Source organism: Protopterus annectens, chromosome 2.part1, assembly GCF_019279795.1.
Source record: "Protopterus annectens isolate FY-2018-M chromosome 2.part1, PAN1.0, whole genome shotgun sequence".
NCBI lineage: Eukaryota > Metazoa > Chordata > Ceratodontiformes > Protopteridae > Protopterus > Protopterus annectens.
Window position 1 is genome coordinate 1,492,674,012 of NC_056729.1, and position 25,279 is coordinate 1,492,699,290.

Below are 25,279 nucleotides of genomic sequence, written 5' to 3' on the forward strand. Positions count from 1 at the left end.
CAAGAATCGACACTGAAGTTTTTAACTTCTTGATTATGCCAGTCCCTAGGATTCCATTACTATTACTATTTGGAATCCCCAAGGTTCACAAACAGGTCCACAATCCGCCAATGCAACCTTTAGTGGACGCTAGGGGCAGCATTAGCTATGCATGTGCCAAAGTTGTAGACAAAATTCTAAAGAAATATGTGCAACAAGAACCCCAAATATCTAAGGATTCATGGTCCTTCCTTAACAGTATTAACCAAATTCCTTTCAGTTTAGATTTGAATTTTTTAACCATCGATGTTAAGGATTTGTATTCATCTATCCCTCATGAGGTGGGTATAGAGTGGGTGGTCTCCATGATGGTGCCAAAAAGCACCAAATGAGGAAATTCAACTGGTGAGTGAGCTCCTTGACATAATTCTTTCATATAATTTTGTGACATTCAACAACAAATTATTTTTACAAAAAGTAGGTGTAGCCATGGGTTTGCCATGTGGGGCTAGCCTGGTGAACTTAGTCACATCACACTGGGAAAGGGAATATGTATTGGGTAACTCTTGCCGGCAGGATCAAATACAATACTATACACGATACCTGGATGACATCTTTATGGTGTTAAAGGGTGATGCTTTAGTCGCCCAGGAACTTATAAGTTATTTAAACTCCACAACTGACTTCTTAAAATTTACATCGTTTTTTGCATAAAATAGGATAGGGTACCTAGATGTGGACTTAATCAAAGATGTCCACAATAAGTGCTACATAGCCAAGATCTTCAGGAAAGAAACATATTCTAACTCATTCTTGCAGTTCACCAGCTGTCACCCCTTTGCACATAACAAAATCTGTTGTGAAGGGCCAGCTGGTTAGAGCTGCAAGAATGGTTTCCAGGAATGAGGAACTTATTGATGAATGTAATTTTCTGAAGGGTATGTTCTTGGGGAGGGGGTACCTGTCTAACCTAGTTCAAGATTTAATACAAGAAGTACAGATGAAAAGGGATAGGGGTGTTTACCCACCAATTCTAAACAAACAAGTTTGTGGACATGAACCAGATGTCGAGACAATTAAGACAGGAGTTGAGTATTTGTAGCTTCATATTCAAATACAGCCTGGATGCAGTGAACATCGTATCTGTCATCCGCAAAAACTGGGATATGATTGTGAGGGATAGCTAAGGGAGAAACTACCTGAGACACATAGAATTGTCTACAGATGAGGCAATAATCTCAAACAAATCTTGGAGAGTCGAACCATGATCACAGCCACGAGGTGTGGTATGTTTAAATGTAATATGTGTAGGTATTGCAAATACATGGCATTTAGACAGTCCTTTTTAATAAGAGATCAGAAATATAAAATCAGAGGCAAATTCGACTGCCAGAGTAAACAAGTTGTTTATGTGGCAACGTGCACACGCTGCCCGGCATTTTACATTGGGAAGACCGACAGGAAACTGTGGGAGCATGTGTATGAGCATATTTACAGCATGGGTCGAAACAAGATTGAAAATGCCCTAGCAAGACACAGTATGGAGCATCCAGGTCATGACTTTCTATTCAGAGTTATTGACCAATTTTTGAATAATGGGAGAGGGGATCAGACTCACTTAGTTAGAAAGAAATGAACTTCTATGGCAGTTGAGATTAGATTCTTGCCATTACCCTGGAATCAATGAAATTAGTTCCATCAAGTGCATTTTAAAACTGAAAAGTTTGAATAGATAAACAGTGGGTACTACTGTCAGTAACTGTGTGGGGCTGTTATAGTGGTACTGTCTTGGGTATTATTTAAAAGGCATTGAATCACACTAACAATTTATTTTTTAGACTTGGTTAAAATGTGTGTATCTGTAAACACTTGTTATATCAAATTTTAGTGTAACAGTAACATGGTTGCTTGTTTGTTTGAAAAACAGTACTTGTTTTAAGTATTTTATTGGTATTTTAAATATGCATTGTTTATTTCTGTATTTCTGAACTGCAGTGTGTTGTATTCAGTGAATCTTTCACTTGTATGCATTCATATGCATACATTGACACATTTTTATCAAACTGGATATTCTGTTTGGTGTTACAAAATTAGCTTTTGTGCTTTAGAGGGAAGGCTTCCTTTTCGGAGTGTTAGCTGCCACACCCAACAACCTTTGGTTGTAGACCATGTGATGTGACAAGTGGGTTATTTAAACTCTTGCTTCTAAGGAAGTGTGTATCTGATGAAGTTTTATTTTATTTATTTATTTTATTTTATTTTACATTTGTTAACCGGGCTAGTCTAACTGGATATATTTCCATTTTCAGCAGAGGCCCGGGGAGAAAAGCTCCACAAAGACGTAAAACAATTACATAGGATGCAAAAAGAGCAACATAACAATAAGGAGGGAATAAACAGTATATGGAATTATATTATAGGATTAAAAATTGCACACAAAGTGCACACCTGCACAAAAAATACACACAACATTTTTGAAATAAAAATGCACAACTTATATAGCATTATTTAACATTTTAAGAAAGTAAAAGAAAGAAAAGAAAAGACATTAATAGACATGGAGTAAGTAGATTAGTTACTTATATGAACTCCCAACAGTCAGAAATATTGCAATTTGGAGGAAAAGGATAGTAGAGTGGTAACTCTTATATAGTGGAGAAATAAAACTTAGAAGTAAATAGAAGTTAAAAGGAGAGGAAGAAATAGAGGAGAAGTGGAAATTGTGGAAGATATGGTTTCAGTCTGGGTTAAAGCAGGGACATAGCCAGTGATTTCTAAGGTAAATTCTAAGCTTTTGTTTGAAAAGGACAGGAGATGGAATAGAAGTCAGTTCAGTGGGGAGTTGATTCCAGTATTTACCAATGGTGTTGGAGAAAAGGGAGTCACCAGCAAGGTTATTGGATTTAGTTAAAGTTACTAGGAGTTTGCTAGAGGAGCAAAGTGAATTCAGGTTAGAATAAGGGGTAAAGAGATTAGAGAGTACAGGAGTGTTGTTAGGCAGATAGAAAGCTCTTTGGACAAAGGTAAGTTGGGAAAGAAGCAACATGTTTTTTAATTCAAGCCAGTGAAGTTGCTGTAGGTTCAGGCAGTGGTGAGTTCTGAATTGATTATCAGTAACAAATCTCGCTATACTATTGTAGGTGTTAGTCAGTTTAGAGAGATTATTTTTCTTCAGGTTAGTATAAATTGGTGAGGCATAGAGGAGAGTGGAAATGAGATGAGAGTGTGCCAAAGTAGCTTTGGCTGTTGGGGTTAGGAATTTTTTAATTCTGTAGAGGGAGCCCAATTTTCTATTTACAGTTTTAATGGTATTGTTTATGCGATAATCAAATGTAAGATTGTTGTCGATCATCACACCTAGCAGTTTGGTAGAAGAGTCGGCTGATATGAGGGTGTTATTAATAGATGAGATAGAGAAGTCTAATGGGGGGATCTAGTAGTGGGTTTGAAAAGGAGGAGTTTGGTTTTTTTGGCATTTAGAAGTAGGCAGCGTTTTAAGAACCATGCTTCAACTGTATGGAATACATTTTGAGTAATAGTTTGAAGCTCTGGGATGGTTTTAGCAGAGCAAATAAGTGTGGAGTCATCAGCATATTGTATGCAAGTAGCTTGGGGAATAGCTACTTGTAAGTCATTTATGAAAAGGGAGAATAGAAGGGGTCCAAGAATAGAGCCTTGTGGGACACCAAGAGAGATAGGGAGAAGAGAGGAGAGTTTGTTATCCCAGAGGACAGCCTGTTTCCTGTTAGTAAGATAGGAAGTGAACCACTGGATGGCGTTTGGTTCTAAAGCAAGAGATTCCAGGATTTTTAGGAGGAGGGGGTGATTGACCATGTCAAAGGCTTTTGATAGGTCAATAAAGAGTGCTGAAGATAGGATATTATTATTGCGTTTTTTGTTAATGAAGTCAGTAAAGGAAAGGAGAGCAGTGGTAGTACTATGAAAAGGCCTAAAACCGTGTTGACAGTGAGATAGAATGTTGTATTTAGTTAAGTGATTCATTAGCTGGTAGTGAATACATTTTTCCATGATTTTTGCTAGTGGAGACAGGAGGGCAATGGGTCTGTAATTAGAATATTCTGTGGAGTTTCCTCCTTTATGTAAGGGTATAATATGTGAGATTTTCCAGATATCAGGGATGGTTCCTTCTTTAATGGTTCTGTTTATAAGAATAGATATGGGATAGGCTATTTCCGTGGCTGCTTTTTGGAGGAATTCAGATGGAAGTTGGTCAGCTGATGGGGTGCACGGTTTAAGTTTTTGAATACAATTTTGGATAAAGGTGGTGAAGATGGGTTGTATTATGAAGGTTGGTAGATTAGAAGAGGCAAGTTGAGGGACGTTAGAATTGTCCGTAGAAAGGTGAGAGGCTAATGAATTGATAGTATCAGTAAAAAAGGAGTTGAAAGCATTGGCAGTTTCATGGGAAGAATTTTTGTCTGACCCCGAGGGGGAGGGAGTGGTAGTCTGTCCAGGGTGAAGAAGTTTATTCAAAGTTGCCCAGAATTTTTGGGGATTGTTGTGATTAGATTGCTGGAGGTTGCTATAGTAGTTTTTTTTTTTATCAGAAAGAATAGCTTTTTTGGTACTATTTCTTAGGTATCTGAAGGTTTGATGATCTGAGGGAGATTTACTAGTTCTCCATTTTAGCCAGAGTTTGTTTCTGAATAATATTTTCTGTCTTGTTTCCTTAGATAGCCAGGGGGCTGGTTTAGCTTTTACTCTGATAGTTCTTTTTGGTGCATGGTTATCTAGGATTGTTAAGAATTTGGTGTTAAAATATTGAACAGCTTCGTCAAGGGGAATATTTTTTAGAGGGTTCCAGTTACAGGCATTTAGTTCAGTTTTAAATAGAATAGGGTTGAAATGTTTATTACTGTGTGAGGTCCTGTAGGTAGGGGCATTTGTAGTGACATTCTTTTGCCTTATGATAAAGGTTAAGTTATGGTCGCTCATGTCATCAGGCAAAGTACCTGCTAGGTAATTTTGTTGGGGTTTGTTAACAAGAATCCAATCTAGTGTACTTTCTTTGTTGTTAGGTTTATTAGTTCTAGTAGGGGTATTTATAGTTTGGGTAAAGCCATGGAGATTAATATGAGAGGCTGGGTTGTTAGAATTAACTGAAGACCAATCAAGGTTGAAGTCTCCAAGTATTACAGTTTCTTGTGGGTAGGTTAAACTATTGTGGATTAACGAAAAGTGTTCTATAATTTTTGAGCTTAATAAATACTGCTTTTGTGGATCTAGTTGGACTCAACTGGTGTGTGATACAGGTCTACTCAGGATTCTTTTGTGTGGATTAGCAGTTTTTCATTTTCAGCAGTTTGTTGTTTGTTTATAAGTTCCATGATGATACGTTCCATGGCCTTGCAAACCAGGCTCTTTAGGCTAATGGGGCTGTAGTTCCCAGGGTCAGTGGTGGCTCCCCCTTTGTGGAGTGGGATAATTGTCGCTGTGCACCATTCAGTGGGCAAAAAGCCTGAGGTGAGGCTATGACTGAACATGGTGCTTAGGTGGGGTGCCAGTTCATTCTGTAGTTCATGTAGAATGCAGCCTGGGATGTTGTCAGGTCCCATGGATGCTGTGTTCTTGGCTTTGGACAGTGTGGTTTTTACCTGTGCAGCCATGATTACAGGAACTTTGCATTCTTCCGGTATACAAATGGGCCCATTATGGGGTGAGAAGGGGGTAAAGTTAGCACTGAACCTATCTGCCAGGTTATTGGCAATATCAGTTGCTTCTGCATATTTAGTGCCATTGTGCTGTAACTCAGAGCAGATCAGAGTGTTGCCATTCAGACTCTTGACATAGCTATAAAGTGCTTTGCGGTTGTCTTTAGAATCAGTGATGATTTTGTTTTTGTAACTAGCTTTGGTGGATTTTATGAGGGATCTCAGCTTCTTACTCAGGCTGACCAGAGAGTTCCTCCAATCATGGTATTTTATTCTTTTTTGCAACAGTTTCTTTCTTCTGTTGTAGAATTTGTTTATTGCAGAGGACCACCAGATTGGCTTCCTTTTTTTTGGAGGATAGCATCTTGGTTTTGTTAGGGATAGCATGATCCATGCACTCATGTAAGTGCTTATAAAGTGCATTTGTGTAGAATTCTGCAGTCGTACCTCTATTGTCCATCTGCATGGGTATCATTTCACACTACTGTCTTATAAAGCGTGAAGGTGGCTTTGGAGAAATTTTTTATGATGGTTTCCCTAATGGGGGGTGGGGGGTGGGATGTGGATGTCTAGGGTGATTATCTTGTGGTCAGATCTGACCAACGAGGAATTGACCTCTGGTGTGGAACATCGGTCACCCATGTTGGTAATGACCAGGTCTAGGATATTGCTGCCCCTGGTGGGGATGTGGATAAGCTGATCCAAGGTGTTGGAATTTATGAATTCCAGAAAACATTGAGCAAAAGAGTTGGTACATCAGTAGTTTTCCCAGTTAATGGTGGGGTAGTTGAAATCGCTTATTATTAGGGTGTTGGGTTGTACCCTGATATTTTCCAGTGTATCGAGAAATGAGGAGTGGGAATCCTGGGGCATGGTGGGGGGGTCTGTAGCAAGCTACAATTTGGATTGCGGTCTTGCCCAGAGTTAGTTGCACTTGGATAATCTTGGATGCATTATGCTGTATAACTAGCCTGGAGGTGTGGATATCCTTAATGAATATGGACACGTCTCCGCCTTTAGTGCTTCTGTCCAGGTTAGGTGGCCGAAGTTAAAATAGGAATTGCAATATGAAGTGAGGGGAAAACAGCCTTATGGTATATTTAGAAAGTCAGAGAAGAGAATTAGATAGCAGTAAGGAAGTAAGTGAAAAAGGGTGAGTAAGGATGTGTAAGGAATGGAAAGCGACTTGCTCACATTTAGGGATATAGGTTATCCTGGTTTTGAGCAAGAACAGAGCCAGATTTTTGCTAGGAAGTCTTTCAGAGTGGTTTTGAAAGATAGGAGGGTGGGTATAGATCTGATGGCTACAGGTAAGGAGTTCCAGGTTTTATCAGCCTTGTACAAGTATAGACAATACCCAGCAGTTTTCTCTAGGTTTATAGACAGACAGGCATTTTTGGTCACTGGATAGCAATGACCGAGGGCAGTTCTGTGTTATAGGGTAATAAACAGGGATCTCAGTACACAATGGATAAGTATTCCAATATCCAAGTAGCCTGCCAGCAATACACATGTAAGCCAAGCAACATCACGGATAAGTAAATGCAGCCCCTCGTATTCTCCAGCAGAGGACAGAACAGAGCCTCTGATGATGCATGTGAATGGTAAACAACTAAGCACAGTGCCAAACAGCAGTACTATAACAAAACAGTAAACTGGTTGCTACCAACACAAATATATGTACAGACACGTAATGGAATGCATATGCCACACACATATGACATGTCAAAGGCAACGCAAAGGTGTAGGCGTATATGTATAACCTTCATTGACCTAACAGGAAGTTATTTGAGAGCAATGCCAATACCCATACACATGCCAATGACATGTTATAATAATATATGGTCACAAATCTATAATTAATGCTATATATCCAATATCAGGTTGTGCACGTAAATGTCAACAATGTACACTGGGTAAGCATACCATGAGCAAGGATATATTGTAGGCAGTAGCCAGCAACTTGTGTGCATATGTCCTGCATCTGCATAATGGTCACAGGGTTGGCACAAGTTGACCTTCTAACAAAACAACAGCATGAAAATGAATGAGAATTCCAACAAAGTTGAACATATACCATGCATATGTGCAAGATATATGACATAACTACAAAGGTGGAACTAAGATCCTTATTACCCTATAACACACAACTGCCCTCAGTCATTGCTAACCAGTGACAACACAGGTCCACATCATAGAAGACATGGTGTTAAAGTTCCATAGGCAAATAATAAAGAAGGACAGCAATATGTAAGATGACACATTGCAAATGCATGTATATACCAGATAGGGTGTTGTTGAAATCAACCCAAACTGCATTGAAGTGAATGGCCAAAGTATGTATGTCACGTACACCGACTGCATTGCTGACATGAACAGAAATGGACATGAATAAATCACACACATAGTATTGTGCAGTCATATAGCAGCAACAGGCATAGGTAAGCAAGCTAAGAATTGGTAACACATATACATACATACATACTGTAATGTCATTGTAAAACAACATGTGGAATAAACACCCGTGGTTATATGTCACTAACTCTGGTTATGATTGAACAAATGACAGTCCCATTAGCAACATTACAACACATTAACTTGCAGTCAGTGACTGCTCACAGATCCAAGGTACAGTGGTGTCTCTCTATTGATGGGAATATGTGCAGAGACATATGCATAAATTATTGCATATGGACACCATCTACCAAAATCTGTGAATTTATGTAAATATGGACTGGATGTGGTAATGTAACATAGGCCAAAGAAAGAATACTGTGCCATTACTGAATAAATTATCATTACATTACAACGGTGTATGCATTCAGTAAAAGAGTGTGCATATGTATCAGATACATTTATATGACACAAGATAGTATCAGCATTGCCACCACATGCCACACAAAGTATGCCAGTGTGACAACATGACAAGTGTGATCCAAAACACAGGGGCAAGGACATGTCCTCATGTTACACATACACGACACAGGACTCCAGAAATCATACCCATACCAATGTGGTATTTCTGGAATATGGTCAACATGTTATTTGTGAGCTGCTGTCATCACCATACATGTATACAGTGGAAATGCTTCAGCAGTAGCAGATTGTTAACTGCCAAAACTCAGGGACAGATGAATGCTGAATAAAAGTCTAATGTGGTAATCTGTGTCATGCACGCATTGAAACATAATGCTAAATGTCACATGGCATCTGCAGTGTAAGTCTGGATGTGTATCACATAAGCATGGCAACAAAATGCTAAGCATGCACAAGTGTACATTATACAGTCCAGTCACTGATATGGCAAACACCATGGTGGCAGTATTACAGATGTGGATCACACAGACAATACTTAGGTGCTAAGGGACCACCCTGATGGGGATGAACATGAATGATGTCCTGGGCTATTTCCCTGAATAAGTCCCACATAGTCCATGCCATATCTTAGAAGAAATTCCCCAGCATACTCCTCATCTGTGTCTGAAAGACATCAGTCACTACCGACCAGATCTGTTCCCAATAATCATCTTGTTGGGGTGGCTGTTATAGTCTCCTCTGGGCATGTAACACAGATGATGGCACATGCAGGTCCAGCTACCTTATTATCATTCTTATCGCCATCGTGATCATCATCTGAGGACTCTGGCAGTGCTCTGGCACGTGCTTATCTCTGACATCTAATGGGTGAGCATCCATGGGTCCCATTCTCTGTCAAGGTGAATCACAACACAAGACAGAAAGTACATATGCATACCTGCTACTACATGACTACATAACATACCCACTGTGACACAATGAACAGACCAAAAACAGTCAGTAGGAAACCTTAGAATACATTATGGCCATAGTCAAGTGTATCATCACATGCAATTTATGTCAGTAATCAAAACCCTAACAATGGAAACTAAATATCTATCAGGCAACACATTCCTGTGAAAATCATAGCTGACATTAAACTGAAAATGATGTGCACATCTGTAATCTAACAGACATTAAGTAGCATCCCATCAATGTGTGATGTCTGCATATGACAATAAAGGTGTATCAGCATACATTGCAGGTGTCATTAAAATCATCTTCTCATGATGTAAAATTATGTAGCACAAGTAGAATAAACAGATTTTCTGCTAGCAGATGACTTCTCATGCATACAACACATTCCCTGTGTCCTATTATCTACCCTTATGGATGTCTTCAATAATGGAACATGTCAGGGCCACTGTATCCATCACACAATGTGAGCAGCTTACTCCACATAGCTTACCAGTGGAAATCCTGACATAGCTTGAGCATTTGTTTATTGGCCATCAGTATGCATGACAAGCATACCCAAAGCCAGCACACTTCATATCCTGACATTTGAACAGAAGCATGCCACGACATTGTGTCACACAACACACACGAGTCTACCTCACAATGCAATGCTGTGAAAATGACAGCATAACAGTAGCAGTGTGACCTGCGCTCATACCTCTCAACTGCCCAGATTTCTGCAGAATGTCCAGATTTTTTCTCATATTTTTGATCCGTTCTTCATAAAATTTGCCATTTTCTGGCAAATCACTGAGGACTGAGGTTATTAAATAATGACAAACATTTCAGTTTCCGGCTTTATAACCTTTAGAAAATGCATGTTAATACAAAATCTGTCATTCTAGCAACTTTCTAAGTTTATAAGAACAATATCTAAAAAGTGTCCCTATTTTTGGACCTTTGTCCCCCCAATTATTGTTGCCTTTGTCCAGATTCTGTGCCCTAAAAAGTTAGGAGATGTACCTACACTGTTTAATATTTCTGCTGTATGCCTCAGTAACTTGACCAGCTGATCGTCTCAGAGTATTACCATTTCTATATTTGTTGTCTTGTATGTATGCCCTGCACATTCATGTTGGTGTGTGAATGCTAACTGTATTCCAGGTGTCTGTGCATGTAATGAGTCATATGAACAGCCAGTGATTAACATATTGTTATAATGAAGATACAGTGAGATGACAATCCACTGAGAAATAAAATAACCATATTCAAAAGAATTGAGCAAGGCAACATGGTCATTGGCTCACTCAACATCAATTTTTGGGATGCAACATAACACGTAAGCAATAATGCCCGACAGCATGTGTGTTAATGTGTAATTAATGCCCACCCAGGGGTGTTATGAGGCCCAACATCACAGGCGTCAACTGTACAGATTTTCACAGAATGCCCAGATGTTTGCCTCATGTTTTTTAAAAATCACTGGGATGGTTTAAGGATTAAAGTCAATAAATAATGACAGTCATTTGAGTTTTAGACTTCATATCCTTCAGAAAATGTATGGTGACACAAATCCTGCTATTCTGGTAACTTTCTAAGTTTATAAGAGCAATATTTAAAATGTGTCCCTATTTTGGGCCTTTGTCCCCCATTTTGTCATGCGTTGTCCAGACTTCTTGCAGTAAGAGGTTGAGAGGTGTGATTATGCTGCCATGAAGTGGCAGACTCATTTTTCAGGGGGCATTACTTGTACATGAATACCTGCTGGAAAATGTTTGTTCTCCAATCAGGGTGCTGATTTATAGTTTGCCCATTCTCTAAACTAGTAATATTGTGCAATCATAACCATAGTAACAGCCTGTGACACATGAACATATAGTATATATTGTACAAACAGTCTTGGCTGTCTACAAAAGTATCAGTGCCCTACATACAGTTATTAGCAATTACTACCCTGCTGCATGCTGATTGTGTAATAGAGAGTTCAAAATGTTGAACATGAATGCCTATGTGCATAAGCATCCCTAAATACAGGATACAATTATGTTTTAACCAAACCATAAAAGGTGCTGTAGGCAGATGCAATACCCATGTTGAACCGAAGGGCATGCCAGACAGTCCGCCAACAACATATAAGTGTGCCAACACATGCATTACAAACAGCAGGCAAAGCACTACTAACTTGTATGTGAAACATCACAATCAAAAGGACTGTTACAGTTACATATAAATTACTGTCATCTAGGTTGTGGTCTACACACAAAACATATCTTCAGCAAACATGGCTTGCTGCTAAATGATATGTAAACATAGTTTTAGGTAATTCATAGGTTCATAGGAGATTACTAAGCTAACTTCTCAAGAGCTCTTACAAGTCTTGCTGGTTTTACCTAAATTTTGCCCACATTTCTATCCCTAGGGGCAAGATAACAAGGGTCAGCAACTGAAGTTTTGACAATTTTTACAGACTGTCTCTGCCCATAAGGGACATGGCTGCCACCCCAGGGGTGAATTTGCGAGTTCCCATCCATTGGTCCAGATTGTTCTTGAAGATTGTCAGAGAAGGACTCTGCTTGACGTGAATAGGAAGCCTATTCCATAGGAGAGGCAATCTCTGGGGCACATATCTGTCTCTCCAACATGATCAAGTCATGCCAGAAATCAGGTTTAGATCCTTGGAGTGGGTAACCTACGTGCAGTTAGTTTTGCGAATATATGACATTTCCATCAGGGCTGGGTCAGAGACTGTCTTTTAAGTCAGGCATAGATCACTCCTCATTAACAGGAAACTGAATATAGTGATAGGGCTTTTAACTGTTCCACATATGACATGTTGGTTATACCCTGTATTTATTTGCTGAGCAACCTCTGAGTATGCTCCAACTGTTGCAGGTGCCTGGCAAGGTACATGCCAAAGGGTGCTTTGTACTCAATTATTGGTCTGATGAGAGCTGAGTACAGTGATACTATGACATCCTTAGATTTGGATGCCATGCTTGTAATCACAGGTATTGTCTGACTATTGCACTTACCTTAAAGATGAATAATGGGTATTCCTGTATTATATGTAGCATACATGGTAATGGCAAAAATACGAGCCTGTAAAAATGATCACATCTTTTTTATTTACAACATCAGACAAGGTAATCAACATACTTCTCTCCCTGAGCTGCTCCTCCATCCTGTGCATCCACTCGACACACAGGGCACTATTACAAGTATGGTCCTCATAACCTGCAAAAAGTAAAAAACACATATGAGTGATGTAGGTAGAAAATAACATTGCTATGCCTTGCTCAGCTCATGTTCTCTGAATTTTAAATTGAAGAACATTGCAGAATCACCATACAGTTTGGAATGTTTCACACACAGTCCTTTATGTATTGTAACAGAATTGAACACAAATTAGAGGACCTGAGATTCAAACCTGCAACTCTAAGCTATGTCCACACTCTAACCCATGTCCATACTCTAACTCTGACATCTCTCTGCCTAGCTAAACCATCTTGCTGAGATTGTATGACAGAAATTCTGTTAAAAGAACTGGAGGTATGAATGTGCAGGGATGTGTACTAATAGGGATCATGGCTTCTGCTTTACAAGAAGTACAACATGCTGTACATTTATGAAAATAAAATTGCAAGCATGAATGCATGTCAGCACAGAGGTCATAGCACACAACAACACAACTGTAAGCTTTCACACTTCAGAGAGTGGAACACTGTCATGTAACACATTGCTGCTGTTAACAGACAACTGCAAATTGCTTTACATCGTGTAAACATTTAAATATTTTTAGGTAAGAGGATAAAATAGGTATTGTTAAAGTACAAATTATAAATCCAAATTATCCTTGTAATCGGGAATGTCCGTATTCTGCAGTCCAGCTGTATATCTGAACATCTCATTCCCTCCAGATGTATGTATGAGAAAGGTGTTGAATTCAAATTAATAAACAATGACAAAATTATACATGAAATTTAAGCAGCAACTGTTAGTATATTCTGCATTCATTTTATCAGTATTCTCAAAGCTTTCCACATAAAAATGTAGTAAAAGAGGTGCTGTTGGCAGTCTATTATGGAGATGTTTGTAGAAATCTGATGAATAAACAAGGTAGTTTAAGCATGTTCAAAATAACCATTAATATTAATAAGCAGGTATGTTTAGCAGCATTTTGAAAACTTTTAGACAAACAAAATGATCATTATAATGAGAGCTCTCCCCTACATGGATTTGAACCTACACATAGCCAAGATATCTGCATACTGGCCTGTTGCGTTACAGGATAACCTAACAGCCATAACATTTTCCTTGTTAACAAATTACTATTGCAAGTGTGTATCTGTATTCCTGCACATAACAGATGAAGATGAAGCATCCAACACATAAAAGAGGCCCTCATGCTCCACAAAACTACCAGAAGTCATTAACTTTCTGACGTGGAAGATATGTATAGACAGTCGGACATGCAGTGCTCTTGTGTTAAACAAACAGGACTTTAATAATATTGTTCACTTTGTAAAGCATAATTAACTAACAAAGTTATTTATGAGTTAGTATTCACACACAGACAGGTAGACTAGGTGATACTGACAAAGTATTATAGGTAATGGAGAAATGTGTGGTCATAAGCGGCCTAAGTGCTATAGGCATCAGTGATACATGACCATACTGGATATGTGAAATGATGCCCTTATATGTTGGAAAACAGAAACATCTAAAATGTTCATTATTATGTACATGATAAACTGTGTGCATGATGAATAAATAACAAAAACAATCAATCATGTGCATGATTATTAAGTAAATAAACCCCATGGGAATCAATAATTACAAGAAGAATAGTCACCTTGCCTTCTTAATTATCCAGATGCACAAATTGTCAGAAGAGCTACTTAATGGTTTTAAAAGGCATGTCTCTGATATCTGGGACACAGCTTTATCTCTGAATTCCTTAGGGGTGTTCAAGTATGTGTATTATTGTGACACTTACTGTAGACATCCACCGGCAGTCTTGGCACCTTGCTGATCCTCGGACAAAGCTCCTCTGCATCCCTCTGATGCAGTTCATTGTAGCAGTGGCGAACCTGCAATTCAATCTGTTAGATTTGCATATATCTTCACAATTCAGTTCCATATATCGATCATCATGAAATTCTGAGGTCTGGGTCTCATGCGATGCCCCACTCCAGCATAGACAGTCAGCATCTGGGTGGTTTCCTCCTTGGTCCAATTGGGTGACTAGACATGTCAAAGCCTCCTGGAAGTAGCCATCTCAATGACAATGTAGATACGTTGAATAGGTCACAGTTCATTTAATTGCTCACTGAGGCCCCACTCAGTTTGCAGGTAGCAATGGTCTGATGAGTAAATATATCAAAATCACTGTTTACGAGTGGCACTTATGGCATGTCATAAGATCACTGGAAGATAATGGGCATGTGCTACATATGGTCCCATTTAACAATGCCTAGTGGGTGTTTGCATGGAGCACCTTCCCATTACCCAAACTATTGGTTAATGCACCAAGTTTCAAGAACTTATGCTGACGTGCGCAAATGGAATTCCAAAACCTTGCGTTTAAATGAACCCGATTAATTATATATGGCACAAATGGGAGTTAAAACGTATGTGCATAGCTGGTCTTAATTACAGTTATACCTGACTCATAAGTAGCTGCAAAGGTAATTTTGCACCTGCTAGCATTGCTGTGTTGTGAAATGTTTCCTCCTTATAGACCTATGTTATCATTACTCCTTAGAAATGTATGTGTATATGGTTAGATTAATGCATTTATGGAAAATTGTATGCATTATAAAAAGTGTTTGTGACTTCAGAATATCCACAAAAAGTCACCACTCAAAAGCGAACTTGCCAGAAAACTCCAATAAGTGTACCACCACCTTATCCGAGAAGACGATAGTTTATTAACCACATAGAGACATCTATAAAATGTTGAAAAGACACATTCCACATAAATCCATAAAACGATAAACTAACAAGTTAAGCGCTTTCACTCACTATATGTGAGCTTCATCAGAACACAACCAGTATCCTGTGAGCGTCTTAAATTTAAAATCTGGCGCCAATTTTATCAGCTGTTATGCTATTTTGGCTTTTAAACTTCTTAAAGCACCAGTCAACAATTTAATGTCTGTACGTGTAAACATTGCACATAACCAATCTTTGTAAACTTAAAATGTGCTAATACAATGAGTGTAAAATGAAGAATAAAAATATTAAAATAAAAACAAAAAGAAAAAGGTGTTAAAAATACATAATTTGGACACTGAATACATAATATAATAAATATCTTCTAAACAACTTCTATAAACATTCGCACTACTATATATCTATAAAAATTGATCGCTAGTGTAATTCTAATTGCTCTAACTGTTAAATGATTACTTGTGTATAAATACTAATATTAAAATGTATAAATGTCTATCCTGTGCCATAAATATCTCCATAAATATATTATCAAATACCAAACTGGGTATATCCTATCTGAAAAAATTCCTATATCAATTTTATGAATCATCTGTACTACTTAACTATAATAAAAATGTGTTACTTAATATCCATCTCTAAAATGGGTTTACATGAAATAAAATCATTTAACCCCAGTGGAGTGGTGGCATCTAAAAATAACTGCCACCATACTTCTCTAAAATTTAACATTTTCTTAAAATCCTCAACTCTGGGATCTATCTGTATAATATCTAGTATAGCAAATTTAAATTCATGTAAAGCCCCCATCTTTTCAACATGTCTAGATAATGTGCTTGTAGAATCTTTTTTTATATATTATATATGTGATCATATATGCGCTTCCTGAAACATCTTTCTGTTTTGCCTCTGTAGTAACTGGCACATACGTTACACTTGGCCATATAGATCACCATTTTTGTATTACAGTTACCTTTTTTAGACTTCACCAACTGTCGATATTCATTATTAATAATTATATGATCTTTTTCCAATATATATTTACATTGGTTACAAACAACACATTTTCTTGTACCGCTTTTTTTATTATTAATGTTCTCAACTCGTCTTGTTACACATCTAGGAGGTTGTTGTAACATTTAAAAAAATATTTAAAAAAAATGTAAATATACATTGGAAAAAGATCAAATAATTATTAATAATGAATATCGACAGTTGGTGAAGTTTAAAAAAGGTAACTGTAATACAAAAATGGTGATCTATATGGCCAAGTGTAATGTATGTGCCAGTTACCACATAGGCAAAACAGAAAGATGTTTCAGGAAGCGCATATATGATTACATATATATATATATATATATATATATATAGTATATAATTTATATAAAGTAGTGCGAATGCTTATAGAAGTTGTTTAGAAGATATTTATTATATTATGTATTCAGTGTCCAAATTATGTGTTTTTAACACCTTTTTCTTTTTGTTTTTATTTTAATATTTTTATTCTTCATTTTACACTCATTGTATTAGCACATTTTAAGTATACAAGGATTGGTTATGTGCAATGTTTACACGTACAGACATTAAATTGTTGACTGGTGCTTTAAGAAGTTTAAATTAAGAAGTTAAGAAGTTTAAGAAGTTTAAAAGCCAAAATAGGATAACAGCTGATAAAATTGGCGCCAGATTTTAAATTTAAGACGTTCACAGGATACTGGTTATGTTCTGATGAAGCTCACATATAGTGAGTGAAAGCGCTTAACTTGTTAGTTTATCATTTTATGGATTTATGTGGAATGTGTCTTTTCAACATTTTATAGATGTCTCTATGTGGTTAATAAACTATCGTCTTCTCGGATAAGATGATGGTACACTTATTGGAGTTTCCTGGCAAGTTCACTTTTAAGTGTTTGTGACTTACTAGAGGGGTGCAGGATTGACTTGTATACATTGAGGTGGGTACATCTGCATCACTAACAATCAGTACTTTTCCATACGCAGTTGTACAAACAAATTTAAGCAGTACAAGTGAACAGTACATAAAGACATATTCACAGGTTTTCCGTATTTATTACTGGTGACTCGATACACTCTGTGGTATATAAAGGGAAAAATATGGATTTTGATTTTATCCGTATGTTGCAAAGTAGTATATATTTGTATTGTTGTTGTGGATAATTATTCACTGATGCTTCTTAAAACAAGTATTAGAACTACTGACTCAGTAAAAAAAGATCAGTGTTTATGTCTGCTTACCATGTACTGTCTGTGGCCTGCTTGTGGATACAGAGGCTTTCTGATGGTTTTCGAAGTTGTTCAATTGATAATTTTCAGATATTCTCTGCTAATGTGGATGACATTCACTGTTCAGTACTGATTGTGTTGATATAAGCTCATCATGTATAACATTTCATGTTGATATAACTCCATTTTTACGCAGCTTGTCTGGTTATGCTCAAATTGCATTACAGCTATAGACATCACACATTTCTGTTTTAAACATATGTTACGAGTACTATGTTAATGTAAACTTATGTTGTTGTTCCAAGTGTTATATATTCATGCACTGTTTTTATATTACCTATAGTTTTATATGTTAGAGTACTATATGGCAGAGGGACTATTTGCTAGATTTTGGCATTGCACAGGACTGCAGAGAGGTTAAATTGGCATAAGCTGTCCACATAATTATCTCCATATGTGGGCCCCCCGTATCAATCTAACCATGTGTATATAACTGTCTTTCGGATGGCAAACAGACCTAGGGATGACAATTTCTCCCCACAGGAAAACAAAATTATAACAGATGCTCTGCGCCAGCATGGATGAAGACTCAGAATACAGTATGGAGGAATGAAGTCTGGACCAGCCACACAAACATGATTAATGCTGTGGGAGGTCACAATAAATCCTGTGAGATGTGTCACTGATGCTGCAGTGACATGATACTTCATGCAGCCAACAAGGTACACCGGTATGAAAAGTCAATGGATGCCACCAGTGTTAGCCCGCAACTGACACCCCATAATGAGACCACACAGTTTCTTGCATCACTGCATATGGCAAGTGGGGAGCACCACATACCCAGTGGTGAGATAAAAGCAGGTGTTCCATGCTGCACATATACGTTTTACTTTGCATAACACTGATGTATATAGAGTAACTCAGTACATAGTGCTGTTGCATGCATATTTATGTATTGTCATTTTTGTGTTGCATCAACAGAATTGCATCATGCACTTGGGTCCACACAGGGTGATGATGACCAATGTAAATGTAATGACATGTAGCCATACATAGTGCAGCAAACAATGTCATTTTGTCTGCATTCATTTGCACAGGTCCATCCACTTCTGTATAACAGCAGGACATGATAAATGAGTGTCTCCATATACTGTTACTGTGACCATTACCTGTTATTGCCTCAGCCTCATGCCATGGCTGTATACGGTCATACTGATATTTCACTAACATTGTAAAATACAGGTGCATCTTCTGGGGGCATGAGCTGTGTAGGTGCACCTACAGACAGACCAGATTTGGTTCCACAACATGTTCATAGGCTGCAGTAATGTGTAGCAGATCTGTGTTTTATGAAATTAATGTTGCTGTTTTTCTACACAAGGACATCTGGCCAACAGGTGCACTATACTTCACGTGAGTATCACCATTCTTTGTTACTGTGTTGTACATGTCATCATGTGACTATGCTGGTACCTGCATACATGACTATGTTTGCTTTGTCTGTACTTTCCCACTGCAGGATCTGCATTACGACAGACAAACTCACCACATCGGGAGAGTGTCACAGGTATATTACCTCTCCTTCATACATGTCATTGTTGTTACTCCTTTTGCTGTCCTCCATTAATACTGTGTCCTTCTACCCCTACATAGGACAGTCATCATCAGTACCTGGTATGTGTCTATATTACCTACTGTATGTTGTATCTCTGTTGGAATGGTACATGCTAGCAAGAATGTGATTAAGAATGCTGTGTTTATGCCTTTGTTTCCCTACAGCAGTTGCATTTCATCCCTTGCCTCTGGCGCCAGCTTCCCACATGGACATGTCAGGTGTGTGTTATGCTCGCATTCCTCATATATGTCATGTGTGTTGCATAAGCAACATAACTGTCAGCTCTCTGTTATATAGGTTCTGTGGGTCATACACAGGCAAGACCTTCTGGTAAGTCATTATTATCTGTAAGATTGTAGCGAGAACTGTGAGGTATATGTGTCATATGTCATTAATGATATATTACATGTGATGTAAGCATGTTTTCCTGACTTATGTCATCTGTCTCTTCTTTTAGCATGTCAACTGTCTTTATCCCCCATTAGCCAGTCACTGATTTCGATAGGGGGTCTGATGTGTCTTAATATGTTAGCATGGCCCCTGGCACACAGGACACAGACTTGGTGATGCACTCCAACCCAGATGGTGACAGTCCTGTGGATGCAGCTGTAGCCTCAGATGTGGAGAAAAACTTGTACAGCCATTCTGACAATGAAGGATTATCAGATGGCGGACAGGATGAGGCCTGTGGACCACAGCCCCAAGATGGGTCTGCTGGTGATTTTGACACTTCCCCACAACATGTCGATACTTTTCCCCCCATTATCTTTATTTGTATTTCCATGAAGAAATATATCAAAAACTTCAACGTGTGATGAGCATAAGTGGGTCTACTTTTACATCCCATATTACCAGTAGACTGAACTACAAAAGATGGAGACCATAAACCTGAAAAGTTGATTTCCTGAAAGTTTACAGGATCGAGTCCCATAATACTGAACACTATAAAGCAAACAAGTTCCTACCCTCCACTGATGCAAAACTTTAACTATTTTTTAATTCCTGCACTTTTGCAGGGGGGTCTGCACCCCTCTGCACTCCTGCACCCCCCACAAATTAAACAGATCAACTCACTCTGAGGTTGCACTACATTGAGGAAAAGGGTAAACTAAGAATACACTGTGTTACTCCTATGTTATTATGAGCAAGGAACTTTTTTAACTGCTCACCACTAGCCAAACATACAGTAACAGCTCTATCTCTGCATCTACCACTACATATGTACTTACAACAACAACATCTTTTTCTCTTTAACGGTCCGTTCTAAATCAAGCACATACTTTTCAATTATTAGTACTTGTTTTTTGGGGGTTTTTTTTAAGTTTAAAATTCCATAAACTTCTCCAGTGACACCAGCAGCATGCAAAGTAACATCTGCCATATTTTTTACGTTCTTAGTATAGAATCTTTAATGTGACAACTTAGTATTTAACCAAATGCCATTTAACTTTTACAATACATTTAGGTATTATGGGACTTGATGTTGTAAATTTCAGGAAAGTGACTTTTCGAGTTTATGGTCTCTGCCCTTTGTAGTTTGGTCTATTGGTAATACGGGATTTAACAGTAGGCCCAGATAAGTACATAAAAAGTGCTTCATTTATAACACATTGAAGAAGTAACAGAAAAAAAAGAAATGATAACATAACAACTATGTACCCCAAGTGACAAGTGTCATTACATGAGTTCAATTAGTACAATCACATTGAAGAATTAACAGAAAAAAAGAAATGATAACATAACAACTATGTACCCCAAGTGACAAGTGTCATTACATGAGTTCAATTAGTACAATGACAATATTATATAACATTATGGTCTCAAACATAGAAATGAAAAAACTTAATAATAAATCCCCTCTGTGTTAACTCAGCTTAACATTTAGATGTGTCTAGATGAAATTATTGGAGTATGTGGTCAAAAATGTATTCCAAAATTGTGCATAGCAAAAGCATTTGCTTTGGTTGCTAACTATTAAATTATAAGCTGTTATATATTTAATCACCATTTGTTTAAAGCCGTCCCATGATTCATTTGATTTGTCAAGCCAGCTTTGTGAGATATACATAGCTTCATCAATAAAAAGGGGTAATTAAGATATGTAGTTTTTGTTTGGTTAATCCCATAGGGTGGATGTGTAAAATAGCAAACTGCCAAGGTAGTCTTTTCATACCCAATCTTTTCTAGTCTGGCCTTTAGTGAACACCATAACTTATCTGAACATTTACAGCTCCAAAATATATGCAATATATCAGCTCTTTGGGCTTCATAGTTACAGTTTGGAGAAGATGTGGAATAGTATTTATTGAGGTTTGACATGAGTTAAATAAGCACTGTTAACTATCGAATTGGGTATGCATGAGGTTTTTAAAAGGGATTCGTTTTAAAGAAAGCCGAATTCATACAACATGTTGATACTGCCCATCACAGTGGACAAAGGTGTGCAGCTGGTGTGCATGGGAATTTGTCAAAGAGGGTCCACCTACTTCTATAGGCAAATGAACCTTCCCAGTGACGTCATGGATCTGACATCTATGTACTAGCCCATACCACATATCATGTTGCACACCAGCTGGGTGTGCTGTATGAAGGACAGGAGCTCATACAAAGTGAGATCATGGTGGCATTGACTGCAGAGAAAGAAAGCATGTTATCTGTGGCACAGTCCATTGAATCCCTGGTTATCACAGTACTACAGCAGTGTTGTAGTAAGAGCAGGGTTCTACATGCACTGACTGTACTTAGCAGAGTGCCACATGGGAGAGGCAGACTCACTCTCAGCAGACCAAACCTTGCCCATTGGGCATTGATGTCTACACTTCTGGTGGCCCATTTGATGTGGGCCCGGCAGTTACCACCAGAGAGTCACACTCATGTTCTTTCCCACAGTGTGTCTCCCTCATACTGACGTCACCCCCATCAGTCTCCTCTGCAGAGCAACCTGGCCAAGTGTTTTTGATTAGACTATGGTGTGAGCTGTCAGTATGGGAACCCTAGACTACTTTAGAGTAGCAGTGACAATTGATCCACTCAGTCTAGTAGTGTCAGTCTCATCCAGTGGTGATAATGATTGCTGTTAAGACCACTGACAATGTCATCTGTTTGTGATTGTTGTGAAGTTTGATGCCACGGGAGTCTGACATTTTTACTAACCATAGGTCACTCCATTTAGTACATTACACTTTATCCATGCTTTACAGTGATATGTGTTGCATGTGATATAGACAACAGTTCTACACTATGTCCTGAGTTGTTTTCTTGTTTGCATCTTTTGATTGTGGACAGATAGGAATGTGTTTCATGGAGGTATGTCCCTTGTTGTCTACCATACACACATGCACCATTATTAGTCTGCATGCATATCTGTGACACTTGTGGCCTGCGATGATGATCCATGTTGTGACCCATTTGTATATGTCCATATTGTTATATGTACGAATTATGTTGTTATGTCCGATGCTCACCATACATCATACAGGAACTTCTTGCTGTGAAGCAACAATGCTATCCCCCTGTGCTACAGTGCTGCCAGATTTTTATGAAAACAAGTGAGGTTAAGTAAAATTGTAGGATATGTAGGATATGAAGTGATATATATGAAGTGATATATGAAACAAAATAAAGACATGATTTTAATAATTTATGAAGTGGTTATGTCAATAGTGAAGGAGGAGGGAGGGCAACAGGTGATGGTGTGTGATGTACACAAACCTTTCAATAGTGCGGGGCATGAGAGTATGTGGAAGGTATTGAGAAGTTACAATCTGATAAAAAATTAATGGTGCACAGAAATCTGTATAATAATGTATGGAATGTGGTTTTAGTAAATGGATAGGGTAGAAAAACAGAAAGTGGTTAAGCATGTTTACTCAATAAATGGGTATTGTTTACTTTAGTAATAAACATTGAAGAAGCTGAATGCAGTGTAGAATTAGAAAATGTAACATAGGGAATGGTGAAAGGGGTGAATGTTCCATAATTTTTGGTGTATTCAGTGGACTTTGTAGTGATTATATAAAAGACATTGGATGAGCAAAAGATTAATAGTGACTGAATTTAATTTAAGTGAGTTGGGACTACAGTGAACAAACAGAAGGATTATGTTTCAAGGCTGCCATAAAATAGGAGAATTTTATTTTAAAAGGCAAGAAATGAGTGTGTTGGGTTGATGTTTGGGAAGCAGGAAGTGAGTAGGAAGTTTTAGAGAAGTAAAATGTAATAATATGTAAAGTTTTGAATATGTCTTTTAAGATGAAAGTATGCATAATACACTTGGTGGTGTAAACAGTGGCTCTAAATGATGGACTGTTGATGTCCCACATGGGCACAGGAAGACTGCAATTTTTACACAAACAGCATCTCAGCAGAGAACCAGAACAGCAAACATAAAACTGTGAGGTAGCAGCAGTATCCACTACACCACCGAGCTGCCTTGGTCATATTTTGAAATAGCTTGTTTTGTAGGTTTTGGTTAAAGACAACACAGATAGCCTTATTCTGAATTTCATCATTTTCTTTTTATGTATTTATTTATGTATTTACTTACTACTTACTTGCTTGCTACTTGGTATTCGGGTAGGAGAACTAGTCCAGACCCTTTCCAGCCATGATCTGCACTTACAGACAATAAGTACTGCAAGTAAACTTAAGTCATACACTTCAGATATGACAGATCATTAGCTTTACACACTTGCAAACCTTTAGAAAGTTCATATGTTGATATTATACAGTTTTTATAAAGCAGAATGTTATATAGTTCTTATACATTTCTAATACAGTAGCAGGTCTTCATTAGGGTTTAGTAGTATATTTCAAATGCAATGCAATTTGACTACATGAAATGGTTTCTTAAAGGTTCATAATTTAATTTCCTTGAGAAAAAAACTTAAACGGCGGTGAGTGAAAAAAAATAGATTTACAGAGACAGGCCTAATGACTAAGAAAAGAACATCAGGATAAGACAAATTAAATAGCTGAGAGACTGTAAGATTGTTATAATTTTAAGTTTTTAAATGTTCAGCCTTTTAAAGAGTTTTTACATAATCCCTAAAACGCTTACAATCACCCATTTAAATCTAAAGTTCAGCTACTAGATTTAAAAAAAAAATACTTGATCAATTAGCAAGCAGTATACAAAATCATAACCATTAAACATTTCTGAGCCTACAGACTAATTTTGTAGTACTCATTTGACAGCATTCCATGTGCATAATTGCAGAGGTTCTTACCTTTGTTGCACAGTCCTTTCTGTACCAGAGACTGTGATACTGACACTGTCCTGATTGCTTTCATTCCATCGGCTGTACTGAATACCTGATTCTGGCTGTGTCTGCATCCTTAAGGCAAGCCACACAATGTAGTGCTGCACAAGTAAAAAAAAACACATAATGTTTGTAGAAGATAGTCTTTCTGTGAGTCAGTCCTTTCAAAAAGGCAGTAATTAATTTATATACTATATTCTAGATGCTCATAAAGAGTGACATGAACTTGCATGCCTGTATGTAATTTCTGCAGCTGTATGATTATGTCATTATGCATACTCCAGTATTTAAAGTGAGACTCATTGTATCCCACAGGCTTTTCAAAGTGGAAACCAAAAAATTGATGACAACAGATGTCCTTACACTCACCACTGCACTATTCCTTACTAATGGGATTCCCTGCTGTGAAGACCTCCGTCTGGCCAGTTTACAAAACATTTTTGTTTCTTTAAGGTATACTGAACGTCACCTGTTTACTCCTTGCGTAAGGTAGGGCATAAAGGATGTTCAGGCGTACCATCCTCAGAACATTTTTGCTCCCAGTCCGAACACTGTTTTAACTGCTGGTCTGTTGCATACATCTGGGATTTTTTACGTTTTTCTGTTTATTGGCTTTTTCTCTGCTTGCTCCTGTTTGCTGCAGTCCACACAGTTGCATATAAGTACCCGTTTGGGTTTTTGGTTACTTTTTCTGTTTTGTTTAGTGCTGTTTGGAGTTAATGTCATCCAGGAAGGGTAAATGCCAATGTGGGAGACTGATTCCCCATAAAGACCATCACAATAACTGTCTTTTTTGCCTTGGT

General features: G+C 37.8%; 1 long non-coding RNA gene across 1 annotated transcript in view; it reads right to left on the reverse strand.

The window, feature by feature from the left end:
* Positions 1–24,530, reverse strand: part of LOC122794505 — a 112,615-nt gene extending 88,085 nt beyond the window's left edge. The window contains exons 1-2 of the long non-coding RNA XR_006363648.1: positions 24,444–24,530; positions 12,561–12,638 (exon numbers count right to left, since the gene is read on the reverse strand). This is a non-coding gene — a long non-coding RNA (uncharacterized LOC122794505). The remainder of the gene's footprint in view (positions 1–12,560; positions 12,639–24,443) is intronic.
* Between the last annotated feature and the right edge of the window lie 749 nt (positions 24,531–25,279).